General features: G+C 45.7%; 1 protein-coding gene across 1 annotated transcript in view; it reads left to right on the top strand.

The window, feature by feature from the left end:
* cadm3 (cell adhesion molecule 3) overlaps positions 1 to 19,681 on the top strand; it is a 168,923-nt gene that overhangs the window by 107,427 nt on the left and 41,815 nt on the right. The gene's annotated exons all lie outside the window — the stretch shown is intronic.

Genomic DNA, 19,681 nt, shown 5'->3' with positions numbered 1-19,681 from the left:
ATTGATTGGATATTGAAGTAATCGACTTACAGTAGGACCCCAATGAGTCTTCAAGAATTTATTTTTATTAGCCCAATTGTTATTATGTTCCAGTGGCAGCTAATTCTAGCCATATTTCATGGTTTGCGGTGGATATTTATATTTATATCCGACATTTCAGAACGTCACACTAAATTGGTGTGTAATGAAAGTATACCATACCATTCTTTGGGCCAATCATGGCAAGCGTACCTCGACCAAAAACAAAAGAAAACAATCTGCTCTTCTTAAAAGCTTTTTTGTGACATCAAGACTTTATTTTTTTTTATCAAATTGTGCCATTTCCATGCAGTTTTTCTAATTCAATAGGCTACATCATAATTTGCCAAAAAAGACTTGGATGGAAACCGAGCCACAGAAGGTTCTGCCTAGTTTGCTTGGAAAACTTGCTCATCAAAGACCACAGATGTTAAAATGTGGATATTTGGGTTGTTGTGGTAGATTGGACTAGTGACTGGAATGGCTGTGCTTTAGCCAAAAGGCCACAGGTTTGATCATCAGAATGTCCATGTGTGTCCATCAGTTCCCTGTCCCCGGTCATTGCTCCACCTCCTCTGCCGATCTGGGGAGATTTGTCGACTAGCACATGCTTCCTCCGATACATGTGCAGTCGCCAGCCGCTTATTGTCACCTGACAGTGAGGAGTTTCACCAGCAGGACGTCGCGTGTGGGAGGATCACGATCCCCACTCCTGAACAGGCGCCCCGACCGACCAGAGGAGGCGCTAGTGCAGCGACCAGCGCACATACCCTTAATCCGGCTTCCCACCTGCAGACACAGCCTGTGTGGACGCCTGACCGCTCAAAACTGCAGATGTTAAAATGTGGATATTTGGGGTGTGGCAGATTGGACTAGTGACCGGAATGGCCATCCTGTAACCGAAAGGCCACAGGGTTGATCCCCACAATGCCTGGTGTGTGTGTCCATCAATAGCGGTTACCTGTGGAAGTGTCATTAAGTGAGTTATTATCAACAGCGGTTCCTCCATACAACATCGGTATGGACCCCCACTAAAAACATGCAGAAGATCGTCATCTGACCAGTGACGACTACAACCGAACTTGGTCCCCAGGCGCAGTACACAAGAAAGCTGCCCACTGCTCCTGGCCTGCCCCCCGGAGGAAGGACAGGCCTGGATGGGATAAATGCAGAGACTATATTTCACCGGCCACCATCAGCATGAGTGTGTGTCTGGCCGCATGTGTTGGGTTGTCGTGTGACAAATAAAGACGGGTTTGTCCGTCTAGTTCTTTCTTTCTTCTTTCTTCTTATGTTGATCTGTTTTCTTTGGCAACATTGTGATGCCAGTAAAGTCCGTTGAATAGAACTGAACAAACCAAAATTCACTCACTGCAAGACAGTTGCTCCGGACAATAGCTGAATCATCACCTGAAATGGTAATGCAACGTTATTGAGTGAATGTGTGTATGGAAGGGAGGAGGCGTGTGTGTGTGTGTGTGTGTGTGTGTGTGTGTGTGTGTGTGTGTGTGTGTGTGTGTGTGTGTGTGTGTGTGTGTGTGTGTGTGTGTGTGTGTGTGTGTGTGTGTGTGTGTGTGTGTGTGTGTGTGTGTAGATGCGTGTGTGGAAGCAAGGGTGAAGGCAAGGCTACTTTTGCTCTTCAAAATTCATATTAACCTCTGAGTCGCTCTTCCATATATCCCAATCTTTCTGTAATTGCAATTCAAGCATTTTGTGTGTGCAGTAATTGACAGCTGTGGCACTGTATTCCACATTTAATACATATTTCATGACCCCTGAGAGTGAGCCAAACCATTAAAAATGTATGGTAAAATGTCTAAAACACATGGGGGCCCTATGGGAAAATCAGGCAAAGATACGCAGTTTTGGTACGCCGATTATGGTGTGTGTGTGTGTGTGTGTGTGTGTGTGTGTGTGTGTGTGTGTGTGTGCGCGTGCGTGCGCGCGCGTGTGTGTGTGTGTGTGTGTTACCTTGTTTTGACTGACAGGCACACACAGATGCAAACATACACATACATGCATGCAACTGCTGAGGATATTGATTGTAAGTGGTTGTATGTCTATTCGTGCATGTGTGTGTGCGTGTGTGCACGTGCGCGCGTGTGTGTGTGTGTGTGTCTGTTGAGATGTGGCTGCAGCAGGCTCTTTCCTGAGCTAAGCAGAGATAGCCATTGATAACGGCTTGATTCTTTGTTATTCTCCTTGTAGAGGGAAAGGTCTCGACCAGGTTTCTCAAGCCTATTCTATATAATATAGAATATTATGTGCAATATTATTCCCTCATTAATATTCAACGCTGCTTTACTGCCAGTGAGCTTCACACACATGGTGCACTACATCACATAGTGCTGCATGGTTTCCCCCAGCTCTGATCTATACCCGACAACTCCCTCCATCTCAACGTGGACAAGACAAAAGAACTGGTCATCAACTGCGCACCTCTCACTGGGCTGAAGCCCACTTCCACTCACAGCAAGACAGTAGAACAGAACAACTTCAAAATATCTCAGACTCACTTTAGACAAGAGACTCAGCTTTGACCAACACATCACTGATATCCATAAACGATCACAGCAGAGACTCCACGCCATCCGCAAAGTCAGAGCACTTTCTGTTGTCCCCCCCCCCCCCCCCCCCATGCATCTCCTGTTACTGCTGAAAAGCATCATTCAACCCATCTGCTGTACTGTTCCGCCTGCTTCTACACCCTGCTGACCATCTCCAACAACAGCAAACTCATCAAGATCACTCATGTTGCCTCCAAGATCATCCACTCCCCCGCAGCCAACCTGTCAGACATGAATGATAAAGCCATCACAAGCCTCGCACTCGCAATGCTCAGTCCACACGTCACACTCCTGCCATCAGGACACAGATACAGGTCACTGAAACACACTCTGCTATCAGGACACAGATACAGGTCACTGAAACACACTCTGCTATCAGGACACATATACAGGTCACTGAAACACACTCTGCTATCAGGACACATATACAGGTCACTGAAACACACTCTGTCATCAGGACACAGATACAGGTCACTGAAACACACTCTGCTATCAGGACACATATACAGGTCACTGAAACACACTCTGTCATCAGGACACAGATACAGGTCACTGAAACACACTCTGCTATCAGGACACATATACAGGTCACTGAAACACACTCTGCTATCAGGACACATATACAGGTCACTGAAACACACTCTGCTATCAGGACACATATACAGGTCACTGAAACACACTCTGTCATCAGGACACAGATACAGGTCACTGAAACACACTCTGTCATCAGGACACAGATACAGGTCACTGAAACACACTCTGCTATCAGGACACAGATACAGGTCACTGAAACACACTCTGTCATCAGGACACAGATACAGGTCACTGAAACACACTCTGTCATCAGGTCACAGATACAGGTCACTGAAACACACTCTGTCATCAGAACACAGATACAGGTCACTGAAACACACTCTGTCATCAGGACACAGATACAGGTCACTGAAACACATCAGGACACAGATACAGGTCACTGAAACACACTCTGCTATCAGAACACAGATACAGGTCACTGAAACACACTCTGTCATCAGAACACAGATACAGGTCACTGAAACACACTCTGTCATCAGGACACAGATACAGGTCACTGAAACACATCAGGACACAGATACAGGTCACTGAAACACACTCTGCTATCAGAACACAGATACAGGTCACTGAAACACACTCTGTCATCAGAACACAGATACAGGTCACTGAAACACACTCTGTCATCAGAACACAGATACAGGTCACTGAAACACACTCTGTCATCAGGACACAGATACAGGTCACTGAAACACACTCTGTCATCAGAACACAGATACAGGTCACTGAAACACACTCTGCTATCAGGACACATATACAGGTCACTGAAACACACTCTGTCATCAGGACACAGATACAGGTCACTGAAACACACTCTGCTATCAGGACACATATACAGGTCACTGAAACACACTCTGCTATCAGGACACATATACAGGTCACTGAAACACACTCTGCTATCAGGACACATATACAGGTCACTGAAACACACTCTGTCATCAGGACACAGATACAGGTCACTGAAACACACTCTGTCATCAGGACACAGATACAGGTCACTGAAACACACTCTGCTATCAGGACACAGATACAGGTCACTGAAACACACTCTGTCATCAGGACACAGATACAGGTCACTGAAACACACTCTGTCATCAGGTCACAGATACAGGTCACTGAAACACACTCTGTCATCAGAACACAGATACAGGTCACTGAAACACACTCTGTCATCAGGACACAGATACAGGTCACTGAAACACATCAGGACACAGATACAGGTCACTGAAACACACTCTGCTATCAGAACACAGATACAGGTCACTGAAACACACTCTGTCATCAGAACACAGATACAGGTCACTGAAACACACTCTGTCATCAGGACACAGATACAGGTCACTGAAACACATCAGGACACAGATACAGGTCACTGAAACACACTCTGCTATCAGAACACAGATACAGGTCACTGAAACACACTCTGTCATCAGAACACAGATACAGGTCACTGAAACACACTCTGTCATCAGAACACAGATACAGGTCACTGAAACACACTCTGTCATCAGGACACAGATACAGGTCACTGAAACACACTCTGTCATCAGAACACAGATACAGGTCACTGAAACACACTCTGTCATCAGAACACAGATACAGGTCACTGAAACACACTCTGTCATCAGGACACAGATACAGGTCACTGAAACACACTCTGTCATCAGAACACAGATACAGGTCACTGAAACACACTCTGTCATCAGAACACAGATACATGTCACTGAAACACACTCTGTCATCAGGACACAGATACAGGTCACTGAAACACACTCTGTCATCAGGACACAGATACAGGTCACTGAAACACACTCTGTCATCAGGACACAGATACAGGTCACTGAAACACACTCTGCTATCAGGACACAGATACAGGTCACTGAAACACACTCTGCTATCAGAACACAGATACAGGTCACTGAAACACACTCTGTCATCAGGACACAGATACAGGTCACTGAAACACACTCTGTCATCAGGACACATATACAGGTCACTGAAACACACTCTGTCATCAGAACACAGATACAGGTCACTGAAACACACTCTGTCATCAGAACACAGATACAGGTCACTGAAACACACTCTGTCATCAGGACACAGATACAGGTCACTGAAACACACTCTGTCATCAGGACACATATACAGGTCACTGAAACACACTCTGTCATCAGGACACAGATACAGGTCACTGAAACACACTCTGCTATCAGGACACAGATACAGGTCACTGAAACACACTCTGTCATCAGGACACAGATACAGGTCACTGAAACACACTCTGTCATCAGGTCACAGATACAGGTCACTGAAACACATCAGGACACAGATACAGGTCACTGAAACACACTCTGCTATCAGAACACAGATACAGGTCACTGAAACACACTCTGTCATCAGAACACAGATACAGGTCACTGAAACACACTCTGTCATCAGGACACAGATACAGGTCACTGAAACACATCAGGACACAGATACAGGTCACTGAAACACACTCTGTCATCAGAACACATATACAGGTCACTGAAACACACTCTGTCATCAGGACACAGATACAGGTCACTGAAACACACTCTGTCATCAGGACACAGATACAGGTCACTGAAACACACTCTGTCATCAGGACACAGATACAGGTCACTGAAACACACTCTGTCATCAGAACACAGATACAGGTCACTGAAACACACTCTGTCATCAGAACACATATACAGGTCACTGAAACACACTCTGTCATCAGGACACAGATACAGGTCACTGAAACACACTCTGCCATCAGGACACAGATACAGGTCACTGAAACACACTCTGTCATCAGGACACAGATACAGGTCACTGAAACACACTCTGTCATCAGAACACAGATACAGGTCACTGAAACACACTCTGTCATCAGGACACAGATACAGGTCACTGAAACACACTCTGTCATCAGAACACAGATACAGGTCACTGAAACACACTCTGTCATCAGGACACAGATACAGGTCACTGAAACACACTCTGTCATCAGGACACAGATACAGGTCACTGAAACACACTCTGCTATCAGGACACAGATACAGGTCACTGAAACACACTCTGTCATCAGAACACAGATACAGGTCACTGAAACACACTCTGCTATCAGGACACAGATACAGGTCACTGAAACACACTCTGTCATCAGGACACAGATACAGGTCACTGAATCACACTGTCATCAGAACACAGATACAGGTCACTGAAACACACTCTGCTATCAGGACACAGATACAGGTCACTGAAACACACTCTGCTATCAGGACACAGATACAGGTCACTGAAACACACTCTGTCATCAGGACACAGATACAGGTCACTGAAACACACTCTGTCATCAGGACACAGATACAGGTCACTGAAACACACTCTGCTATCAGGACACAGATACAGGTCACTGAAACACACTCTGCTATCAGGACACAGATACAGGTCACTGAAACACACTCTGTCATCAGGACACAGATACAGGTCACTGAAACACACTCTGCTATCAGGACACAGATACAGGTCACTGAAACACACTCTGCTATCAGGACACAGATACAGGTCACTGAAACACACTCTGTCATCAGGACACAGATACAGGTCACTGAAACACATCAGGACACAGATACAGGTCACTGAAACACACTCTGTCATCAGGACACAGATACAGGTCACTGAAACACACTCTGTCATCAGGACACAGATACAGGTCACTGAAACACATCAGGACACATATACAGGTCACTGAAACACACTCTGCTATCAGAACACAGATACAGGTCACTGAAACACACTCTGTCATCAGGACACAGATACAGGTCACTGAAACACACTCTGTCATCAGAACACAGATACAGGTCACTGAAACACACTCCTGTCATCAGGACACAGATACAGGTCACTGAAACACACTCTGCTATCAGGACACAGATACAGGTCACTGAAACACACTCTGTCATCAGGACACAGATACAGGTCACTGAAACACACTCTGCTATCAGGACACAGATACAGGTCACTGAAACACACTCTGTCATCAGGACACAGATACAGGTCACTGAAACACACTCTGCTATCAGAACACAGATACAGGTCACTGAAACACACTCTGTCATCAGGACACAGATACAGGTCACTGAAACACACTCTGTCATCAGGACACAGATACAGGTCACTGAAACACACTCTGCTATCAGGACACAGATACAGGTCACTGAAACACACTCTGTCATCAGGACACAGATACAGGTCACTGAAACACACTCTGTCATCAGGACACAGATACAGGTCACTGAAACACACTCTGTCATCAGGACACAGATACAGGTCACTGAAACACACTCTGTCATCAGGACACAGATACAGGTCACTGAAACACACTCTGCTATCAGGACACAGATACAGGTCACTGAAACACACTCTGTCGTCAGGACACAGATACAGGTCACTGAAACACACTCTGCTATCAGGACACAGATACAGGTCACTGAAACACACTCTGTCATCAGGACACAGATACAGGTCACTGAAACACACTCTGTCATCAGGACACAGATACAGGTCACTGAAACACACTCTGTCATCAGGACACAGATACAGGTCACTGAAACACACTCTGCTATCAGGACACAGATACAGGTCACTGAAACACACTCTGTCATCAGGACACAGATACAGGTCACTGAAACACACTCTGTCATCAGGACACAGATACAGGTCACTGAAACACACTCTGTCATCAGGACACAGATACAGGTCACTGAAACACACTCTGTCATCAGAACACAGATACAGGTCACTGAAACACACTCTGTCATCAGGACACAGATACAGGTCACTGAAACACACTCTGTCATCAGGACACAGATACAGGTCACTGAAACACACTCTGTCATCAGGACACAGATACAGGTCACTGAAACACACTCTGTCATCAGGACACAGATACAGGTCACTGAAACACACTCTGTCATCAGGACACAGATACAGGTCACTGAAACACACTCTGTCATCAGGACACAGATACAGGTCACTGAAACACACTCTGTCATCAGAACACAGATACAGGTCACTGAAACACACTCTGCTATCAGGACACAGATACAGGTCACTGAAACACACTCTGCTATCAGGACACAGATACAGGTCACTGAAACACACTCTGTCATCAGGACACAGATACAGGTCACTGAAACACACTCTGTCATCAGAACACAGATACAGGTCACTGAAACACACTCTGCTATCAGGACACAGATACAGGTCACTGAAACACACTCTGTCATCAGAACACAGATACAGGTCACTGAAACACACTCTGTCATCAGAACACAGATACAGGTCACTGAAACACACTCTGCTATCAGAACACAGATACAGGTCACTGAAACACACTCTGTCATCAGAACACAGATACAGGTCACTGAAACACACTCTGTCATCAGAACACAGATACAGGTCACTGAAACACACTCTGTCATCAGACACAGATACAGGTCACTGAAACACACTCTGCTATCAGGACACAGATACAGGTCACTGAAACACACTCTGCTATCAGGACACAGATACAGGTCACTGAAACACACTCTGTCATCAGGACACAGATACAGGTCACTGAAACACACTCTGCTATCAGGACACAGATACAGGTCACTGAAACACACTCTGCTATCAGGACACAGATACAGGTCACTGAAACACACTCTGCTATCAGGACACAGATACAGGTCACTGAAACACACTCTGCTATCAGGACACAGATACAGGTCACTGAAACACACTCTGTCATCAGGACACAGATACAGGTCACTGAAACACACTCTGCTATCAGGACACAGATACAGGTCACTGAAACACACTCTGTCATCAGGACACAGATACAGGTCACTGAAACACACTCTGTCATCAGAACACAGATACAGGTCACTGAAACACACTCTGTCATCAGAACACAGATACAGGTCACTGAAACACACTCTGTCATCAGGACACAGATACAGGTCACTGAAACACACACTGTCATCAGGACACAGATACAGGTCACTGAAACACACTCTGTCATCAGGACACAGATACAGGTCACTGAAACACACTCTGCTATCAGGACACAGATACAGGTCACTGAAACACACTCTGCTATCAGGACACATACAGGTCACTGAAACACACTCTGCTATCAGGACACATACAGGTCACTGAAACACACTCTGTCATCAGGACACAGATACAGGTCACTGAAACACACTCTGCTATCAGGACACATACAGGTCACTGAAACACACTCTGTCATCAGGACACAGATACAGGTCACTGAAACACACTCTGCTATCAGGACACAGATACAGGTCACTGAAACACACTCTGTCATCAGGACACAGATACAGGTCACTGAAACACACTCTGTCATCAGGACACAGATACAGGTCACTGAAACACACTCTGTCATCAGGACACAGATACAGGTCACTGAAACACACTCTGCTATCAGGACACAGATACAGGTCACTGAAACACACTCTGTCATCAGGACACAGATACAGGTCACTGAAACACACTCTGCTATCAGGACACAGATACAGGTCACTGAAACACACTCTGTCATCAGGACACAGATACAGGTCACTGAAACACACTCTGTCATCAGGACACAGATACAGGTCACTGAAACACACTCTGTCATCAGGACACAGATACAGGTCACTGAAACACACTCTGTCATCAGGACACAGATACAGGTCACTGAAACACACTCTGTCATCAGGACACAGATACAGGTCACTGAAACACACTCTGTCATCAGGACACAGATACAGGTCACTGAAACACACTCTGTCATCAGGACACAGATACAGGTCACTGAAACACACACTGTCATCAGGACACAGATACAGGTCACTGAAACACACTCTGTCATCAGAACACAGATACAGGTCACTGAAACTGTCATCAGGACACAGATACAGGTCACTGAAACACACTCTGTCATCAGAACACAGATACAGGTCACTGAAACACACTCTGTCATCAGAACACAGATACAGGTCACTGAAACACACTCTGTCATCAGGACACAGGTACAGGTCACTGAAACACACTCTGTCATCAGGACACAGATACAGGTCACTGAAACACACTCTGTCATCAGGACACAGATACAGGTCACTGAAACACACTCTGTCATCAGAACACAGATACAGGTCACTGAAACACACTCTGTCATCAGGACACAGATACAGGTCACTGAAACACACTCTGTCATCAGGACACAGATACAGGTCACTGAAACACACTCTGTCATCAGGACACAGATACAGGTCACTGAAACACACTCTGCTATCAGGACACAGATACAGGTCACTGAAACACACTCTGCTATCAGGACACAGATACAGGTCACTGAAACACACTCTGTCATCAGAACACAGATACAGGTCACTGAAACACACTCTGTCATCAGGACACAGATACAGGTCACTGAAACACACTCTGTCATCAGGACACAGATACAGGTCACTGAAACACACTGTCATCAGGACACAGATACAGGTCACTGAAACACACTCTGTCATCAGAACACAGATACAGGTCACTGAAACACACTCTGTCATCAGGACACAGATACAGGTCACTGAAACACACTCTGTCATCAGAACACAGATACAGGTCACTGAAACACACTCTGTCATCAGGACACAGATACAGGTCACTGAAACACACTGTCATCAGAACACAGATACATGTCACTGAAACACACTCTGTCATCAGAACACATATACAGGTCACTGAAACACACTCTGCTATCAGAACACAGATACAGGTCACTGAAACACACTCTGCTATCAGGACACATATACAGGTCACTGAAACACACTCTGCTATCAGGACACAGATACAGGTCACTGAAACACACTGTCATCAGGACACAGATACAGGTCACTGAAACACACTCTGCTATCAGGACACAGATACAGGTCACTGAAACACACTGTCATCAGAACACAGATACAGGTCACTGAAACACACTCTGCTATCAGGACACAGATACAGGTCACTGAAACACACTCTGCTATCAGGACACAGATACAGGTCACTGAAACACACTGTCATCAGGACACAGATACAGGTCACTGAAACACACTCTGCTATCAGGACACAGATACAGGTCACTGAAACACACTGTCATCAGAACACAGATACAGGTCACTGAAACACACTCTGCTATCAGGACACAGATACAGGTCACTGAAACACACTCTGCTATCAGGACACATATACAGGTCACTGAAACACACTCTGTCATCAGGACACAGATACAGGTCACTGAAACACACTGTCATCAGAACACAGATACAGGTCACTGAAACACACTCTGCTATCAGGACACAGATACAGGTCACTGAAACACACTGTCATCAGAACACAGATACAGGTCACTGAAACACACTCCTTCCATCAGGACACAGATACAGGTCACTGAAATAGAGAAAAGCATGTCCGCATGAATTCTGCTATAGGTGCTCTGAACAAACTGCCCCACTGACCTTATAGATCCAGACCTTAAGTTACCGTGTGTTTGTGTCATGGGATACTGTTGTGGGGGATGGGGGGGGGGGGGGGGTGAATGTTAGGTGTTTATGTATCTGTATGTCTGTCTGTTTGTTTGTTTGTCTGTCTGACTGTCTGTCTGCCTGTCTGTCTATCTATCTATCTATCTATCTATCTATCTATCTATCATCTATCTATCATCTCTCTACCTGTATATCTATATATTTATCTATCTATCTATCTATCATCTATCTATCATCTCTCTACCTGTATATCTATATATGTATCTATCTATCTATCTATCATCTATCTATCATCTCTCTACCTGTATATCTATCTATCTATCTATCTATCTATCTATCTATCTATCTATCTATCTATCTATCTATCTATCTATCTATCGTTAGAGATAAGTCAGTTTAGACCTATCAGTCTACTTAATGTTGAAGGGAAGGTTTTCTTTAGTGTTGTGGCACAGAGGCTGTCTAGTTATCTAGAAAAGAATAGGCTAATAGATACTTCGGTGCAAAAGGCTGGAATTCCCGGCTTCTCCGGGTGCTTAGAGCACACCAGCATGATCTGGCACCAAATCCAGTCAGCTAGGCGTGAGAAGAGAGACCTGCATGTAGTATTCTTGGACCTGGCTAATGCTTTCGGGTCAGTGCCGCATAGTCTGTTATGGGAGGCCTTTGATTTCTTTAGAGTGCCAGGTAGTATAAAGAGCTTAGTTAAAGCCTACTTCTTAGATATTCAACTCTGCTTTACCACAGCAGAGTACACTACAGCTTGGCAACAGCTGGAGATAGGCATTATGGCAGGGTGTACAATTTCCCCATTAGCTTTTACCATGGCAATGGAGATCATTATTAGGGCTTCAAAATGGGTAGTGGGTGGAGAAAGGCTACAGGGAGGGCTGCGGCTCCCTCCAATTAGGGCATACATGGATGACATGACGACTATGACGTCAACCGCTCCATGTACTAGCAGATTGTTGGATAAGTTAAATAGTAATCTGCAGTGGGCTAGAATGAAAGTGAAGCCAAGTAAGTCCAGGAGTATTTCAATCATTAAAGGGAGGGTAGTAGGTAAGAAGTTTGTTATAAATGATGAGGTGGTGCCTACAGTGTTAGAGAAACCAGTCAAGAGTTTGGGAAGATGGTATGATGCAAGTCTCAGTGATAAGGGACAGTTTGAGGAGGTGAGGCAGGAAATGATTCAAGGTATTTCAAGTATAGACAAGTCAGGGCTCCCAGGAAAGTTAAAGTTGTGGTGTTTGCAGTTTGGATTGTTGCCTCGGTTGATGTGGCCACTGACAGTGTATGAGGTTCCCCTTTCAAAGGTAGAAAAGCTAGAAAGGATGATTAACTCATTCATTAGAAAATGGCTCGGAGTCCCACGCTGCCTAAGCAGTGTAGCCTTATATGGGAAAGGCATATTGGAATTGCCATTATCTAGCCTGACAGAGGAGTTCAAGTGTGCTAAGGTTAGACTGGAAATGACTCTGACTCAGTCAAAGGATCCAGTGGTTAGGAGTGTAGCGCCCACAGTTAAAACAGGGAGGAAGTGGAACCCAAAGGAGGCAGTACAGCAAGCACAGTCAGCTCTTAGACACAGGGATATCATAGGTCAGGTGCAGCATGGGCGTGGAGGCTTAGGGTTGTGCATAGGGAAACCTGTGTGGAACAAGGCATCAGTAATAGAAAAGAGGAAGATGGTAGTTGAAGAAGTACATAGGCAAGAGGAGGCAGTAAGATGTACTAAGGCAGTGTCGCAGGCAAAGCAAGGACAGTGGGTGAACTGGGAGAGTGTAGAGAAGAGAAAGTTGAAGTGGAGAGAGTTGTGGAGCATGGAGGCCAGCAGAATTAGATTTATTCTAGGGGCTACTTATGATGTGCTGCCATCTCCCCAGAACTTAAATCAGTGGTTGGGCGAGGATGGTGCCTGCCCGTTGTGTTCTAGTGTATGTACATTGAGGCATATACTGTCAGGGTGTAAGGTCAGTCTCTCCCAGGGGCGATACACCTGGCGTCACAACCAGGTGTTGAAATGTTTGGCAGCTGCAGTTGAGGAAAAGCGGCTAGAAGTAAATTCTCTAGTTGCTAGCAAAGAGAATAGACAGATCAAATTTGTACGTGAGGGAGAAAAGATTAGACCAATTAAGGTCAGGCACAAGTTAGGGCAGCTAAGTGTAGGTGGAGCCTGGGAAATGAGGGTTGACTTGAATGAACAGCTAGTCATCCCAGCATATATAGTTAGCACCCGGCTACGTCCGGACTTGTTACTGTGGTCTGAGGTAGAGAAGAGAGTTTATTTTATCGAACTCACAGTCCCGTGGGAAGATCGAGTTGAGGAGGCTTATGAGCGCAAGAAAGCTAGGTATGCTGAAATGGCAGCAGAGGCAGAGCAGCGAGGTTGGAGGGCTCGAGTGCGGCCTGTAGAGGTGGGCTGCCGTGGTTTTGTGGCAAAGTCCGTTATTGCCTTACTAACTGAGTTGGGCATTCGGGGACGGAGCCTGAAACTTGCGGTTAGCAACATGTCTCAGGCAGCAGAACGAGCAAGTGAATGGCTGTGGATAAGGAGGAAACATGCTAGCTGGGGAGCTCGCTAAGGTCAGATTGATTGTTTGTTGTTGGTCATGATTAACGGTCCGCATCAACAGGGCTGAATCATTGACAGTGGTGGTGTAGTTAGGGATTGTTTGTTGTTGGTCATGATTAACGGTCCGCATCAACAGGGCTGAATCATTGACGGTGGTGGTGTAGTTAGGGATTGTTTGTTGGTCATGATTAACGGTCCGCATCAACAGGGCTGAATCATTGACAGTGGTGGTGTAGTTAGGGATTGTTTGTTGGTGGTCATGATTAACGGTCCGCATCAACAGGGCTGAATCATTGACAGTGGTGGTGTAGTCAGGAATGTCATACCGAATCGACCTGGATAGCTAGGCTTAGATAGTGAGGTAATATGCAGTTGTGCGGTGGTAGCATGGAGGGGGGTGTTTCCAGGACGCTGGATTACACCGTTAAGCCTTCTTGAGGTGTCGTGGGCCTAACTTAACGAAACGTCGGTGAAGGAAGGTGCCCACTTGAAAACCCCAATGACATGCTTCATACTGCTGTTGGCTAGGGTAGGTAACTGGTGATTTGTGTCTTGTTTATTAGTTTGTTAGCCTGTTAGCTTGTTTTATTCTGGATTGGGCTTCTAAATGTGTTTTTCCTCGGATTTTGGCACAAGGGATAGTAACATCTTGTCCTGTGTATTAATTAATACTAAAGCTAGCTTAGGCTAGTGACTGTTGTGAATAGTGCAGCTGACAACTAGGGAAAGACCTAGTGACAGCATGGAAAGACAGCTGACAGGAGGGATTAGACCCCACCGGGGCTGCAATGGGTTAGCTGCTCATTGTGGCAGTAGCCAAGGCCAATAGGCCATTGGTTACACCCAAACTTGCTACGAAACAGAATTATGAAAAAACACCCCTAGAGTCTGCGAGAGCGGGGGCGGAAGATGACTCACCTATGGTTGACACGGTTATTGACTCTGGAACGGACTTGACTATGAGTAGGGAAAACATGTCAGTGGAAGCCACTAGTTCAGATGTAGATGGAAAGAAGCGTCAGGTTTGCTTGTGTGGCTGGCAGAAGGTAACAACTTTGAGGGGCCTTAGAATCCATCAAGGCAGGAAGAGGTGCTTGGTAGAGGGAACACAGGGACCCCGCATTGATAATTATTTCTTAAGAAGTTTATCAAGTCAGTCGGGTGAAGTCCAGCGACAGGAAGTAACCCACAGCTCGCAGGACATCAGCACCCCTGATGTTGAGGCAGGTCCTAGCACCGAGGAAAGCAGAGAGGCCAGCCAGCCAAAAAGGGAGAAGATTAGCGGTCAGAAGCCTAGAGTTAAGTGGCCAGGTGCAGCGGAAAGTAGGAAGTGGGAAGATATCAATAGTGATTTGGTTAGGATGTTAGAGAAGCTTAAAGGAACTGCTGAGAGTAAGTTGGAGAAAATGGGAGATTGTATTTATGATTATGGTAAGGAAAGGTTTGGCGTCTTTGAGAAAAGGAAGAAACTAGAGGGTGAGGTAGTTAAATCTAGGCGCCAACAAGAGATAGATAGACTTATCCAGGAGAGAAGACAGCTTAAGAGGCAGTGGAGGAAAGCTACAGAGGTTGAGAAGGAAGGCATTGATTGCTTGCAGTCAGATGTGAGGGATCGGTTGGCAGTTTTAAGAAGAGCAGAGAGCATTAGGAAAAATAGGAAAAAGAAAGAGCGAGCTAGAATAGCATTCTATAAGGATCCATTTAGATTTGTGAAGTCATTGTTTAGTAAGGAAAAGAATGGTAGCCTTATGGTACCTAAGCAGAAGCTTGAGGAATATTTGGAGGAGGTTCACAAAGATAGGGAAAGGTTTAGAGAGATGACAGTCCCAGCTGATATTCCACCTATTGGTGAAATAGAGAGCCAGTGTGATGATAGCCCACCAAGGTGGAAAGAAGTTCAAGAAGTAGTGAGACGTGCAAGGGCCTCTTCAGCCCCGGGTCCTAATGGAGTCCCCTACCGGCTGTATAAGAGTGCTCCAGATGTGTTGCAGTTTCTATGGAAGCTGATGAAGGTAGTCTGGAAGAAGCAGGTTATTCCTAAGGCATGGCGTAGAGCAGGGGGAATCTTCATTCCTAAAGAAAGGGACTCGTTAGAGATAAGTCAGTTTAGACCTATCAGTCTACTTAATGTTGAAGGGAAGGTTTTCTTTAGTGTTGTGGCACAGAGGCTGTCTAGTTATCTAGAAAAGAATAGGCTAATAGATACTTCGGTGCAAAAGGCTGGAATTCCCGGCTTCTCCGGGTGCTTAGAGCACACCAGCATGATCTGGCACCAAATCCAGTCAGCTAGGCGTGAGAAGAGAGACCTGCATGTAGTATTCTTGGACCTGGCTAATGCTTTCGGGTCAGTGCCGCATAGTCTGTTATGGGAGGCCTTTGATTTCTTTAGAGTGCCAGGTAGTATAAAGAGCTTAGTTAAAGCCTACTTCTTAGATATTCAACTCTGCTTTACCACAGCAGAGTACACTACAGCTTGGCAACAGCTGGAGATAGGCATTATGGCAGGGTGTACAATTTCCCCATTAGCTTTTACCATGGCAATGGAGATCATTATTAGGGCTTCAAAATGGGTAGTGGGTGGAGAAAGGCTACAGGGAGGGCTGCGGCTCCCTCCAATTAGGGCATACATGGATGACATGACGACTATGACGTCAACCGCTCCATGTACTAGCAGATTGTTGGATAAGTTAAATAGTAATCTGCAGTGGGCTAGAATGAAAGTGAAGCCAAGTAAGTCCAGGAGTATTTCAATCATTAAAGGGAGGGTAGTAGGTAAGAAGTTTGTTATAAATGATGAGGTGGTGCCTACAGTGTTAGAGAAACCAGTCAAGAGTTTGGGAAGATGGTATGATGCAAGTCTCAGTGATAAGGGACAGTTTGAGGAGGTGAGGCAGGAAATGATTCAAGGTATTTCAAGTATAGACAAGTCAGGGCTCCCAGGAAAGTTAAAGTTGTGGTGTTTGCAGTTTGGATTGTTGCCTCGGTTGATGTGGCCACTGACAGTGTATGAGGTTCCCCTTTCAAAGGTAGAAAAGCTAGAAAGGATGATTAACTCATTCATTAGAAAATGGCTCGGAGTCCCACGCTGCCTAAGCAGTGTAGCCTTATATGGGAAAGGCATATTGGAATTGCCATTATCTAGCCTGACAGAGGAGTTCAAGTGTGCTAAGGTTAGACTGGAAATGACTCTGACTCAGTCAAAGGATCCAGTGGTTAGGAGTGTAGCGCCCACAGTTAAAACAGGGAGGAAGTGGAACCCAAAGGAGGCAGTACAGCAAGCACAGTCAGCTCTTAGACACAGGGATATCATAGGTCAGGTGCAGCATGGGCGTGGAGGCTTAGGGTTGTGCATAGGGAAACCTGTGTGGAACAAGGCATCAGTAATAGAAAAGAGGAAGATGGTAGTTGAAGAAGTACATAGGCAAGAGGAGGCAGTAAGATGTACTAAGGCAGTGTCGCAGGCAAAGCAAGGACAGTGGGTGAACTGGGAGAGTGTAGAGAAGAGAAAGTTGAAGTGGAGAGAGTTGTGGAGCATGGAGGCCAGCAGAATTAGATTTATTCTAGGGGCTACTTATGATGTGCTGCCATCTCCCCAGAACTTAAATCAGTGGTTGGGCGAGGATGGTGCCTGCCCGTTGTGTTCTAGTGTATGTACATTGAGGCATATACTGTCAGGGTGTAAGGTCAGTCTCTCCCAGGGGCGATACACCTGGCGTCACAACCAGGTGTTGAAATGTTTGGCAGCTGCAGTTGAGGAAAAGCGGCTAGAAGTAAATTCTCTAGTTGCTAGCAAAGAGAATAGACAGATCAAATTTGTACGTGAGGGAGAAAAGATTAGACCAATTAAGGTCAGGCACAAGTTAGGGCAGCTAAGTGTAGGTGGAGCCTGGGAAATGAGGGTTGACTTGAATGAACAGCTAGTCATCCCAGCATATATAGTTAGCACCCGGCTACGTCCGGACTTGTTACTGTGGTCTGAGGTAGAGAAGAGAGTTTATTTTATCGAACTCACAGTCCCGTGGGAAGATCGAGTTGAGGAGGCTTATGAGCGCAAGAAAGCTAGGTATGCTGAAATGGCAGCAGAGGCAGAGCAGCGAGGTTGGAGGGCTCGAGTGCGGCCTGTAGAGGTGGGCTGCCGTGGTTTTGTGGCAAAGTCCGTTATTGCCTTACTAACTGAGTTGGGCATTCGGGGACGGAGCCTGAAACTTGCGGTTAGCAACATGTCTCAGGCAGCAGAACGAGCAAGTGAATGGCTGTGGATAAGGAGGAAACATGCTAGCTGGGGAGCTCGCTAAGGTCAGATTGATTGTTTGTTGTTGGTCATGATTAACGGTCCGCATCAACAGGGCTGAATCATTGACAGTGGTGGTGTAGTTAGGGATTGTTTGTTGTTGGTCATGATTAACGGTCCGCATCAACAGGGCTGAATCATTGACGGTGGTGGTGTAGTTAGGGATTGTTTGTTGGTCATGATTAACGGTCCGCATCAACAGGGCTGAATCATTGACAGTGGTGGTGTAGTTAGGGATTGTTTGTTGGTGGTCATGATTAACGGTCCGCATCAACAGGGCTGAATCATTGACAGTGGTGGTGTAGTCAGGAATGTCATACCGAATCGACCTGGATAGCTAGGCTTAGATAGTGAGGTAATATGCAGTTGTGCGGTGGTAGCATGGAGGGGGGTGTTTCCAGGACGCTGGATTACACCGTTAAGCCTTCTTGAGGTGTCGTGGGCCTAACTTAACGAAACGTCGGTGAAGGAAGGTGCCCACTTGAAAACCCCAATGACATGCTTCATACTGCTGTTGGCTAGGGTAGGTAACTGGTGATTTGTGTCTTGTTTATTAGTTTGTTAGCCTGTTAGCTTGTTTTATTCTGGATTGGGCTTCTAAATGTGTTTTTCCTCGGATTTTGGCACAAGGGATAGTAACATCTTGTCCTGTGTATTAATTAATCTATATCTATCTATCTATCTATCTATCTATGCTAAAATCTCCCTGTTGCTCTTTACCTGTCTTTCCCTCCCTCCTGTCATCCCTCCATCTCTGAATACTTGTATATTCTGTAATTCCTTCGCATGAGAATTTAAACATAATCACTACTGACACAAATTCTCTGCAATTTAAATCCCGATAAATTGGAATCAGTCATGCCCTCCACGCCCTATCCACCTCTAACTTCCTCTCTGGCTCTCTGTCTGCCTCCACATTGTGCTGGTACTGTACGTATGTGGTTCTGTCTGCCTTCATATTGTGCTGGTACTGTACGTATGTGGTTCTGTCTGCCTTCATATTGTGCTGGTACTGTATGTGGTTCTGTCTGCCTCCACATTGTGCTGGTACTGTATG

The sequence above is a fragment of the Poromitra crassiceps genome (genome assembly GCF_964638095.1).
Source record: "Poromitra crassiceps genome assembly, chromosome: 17".
NCBI lineage: Eukaryota > Metazoa > Chordata > Actinopteri > Beryciformes > Melamphaidae > Poromitra > Poromitra crassiceps.
The sequence above is the reverse complement of the archived record's forward strand: the minus strand, read 5'-3'. Positions and strand labels throughout refer to the sequence as shown.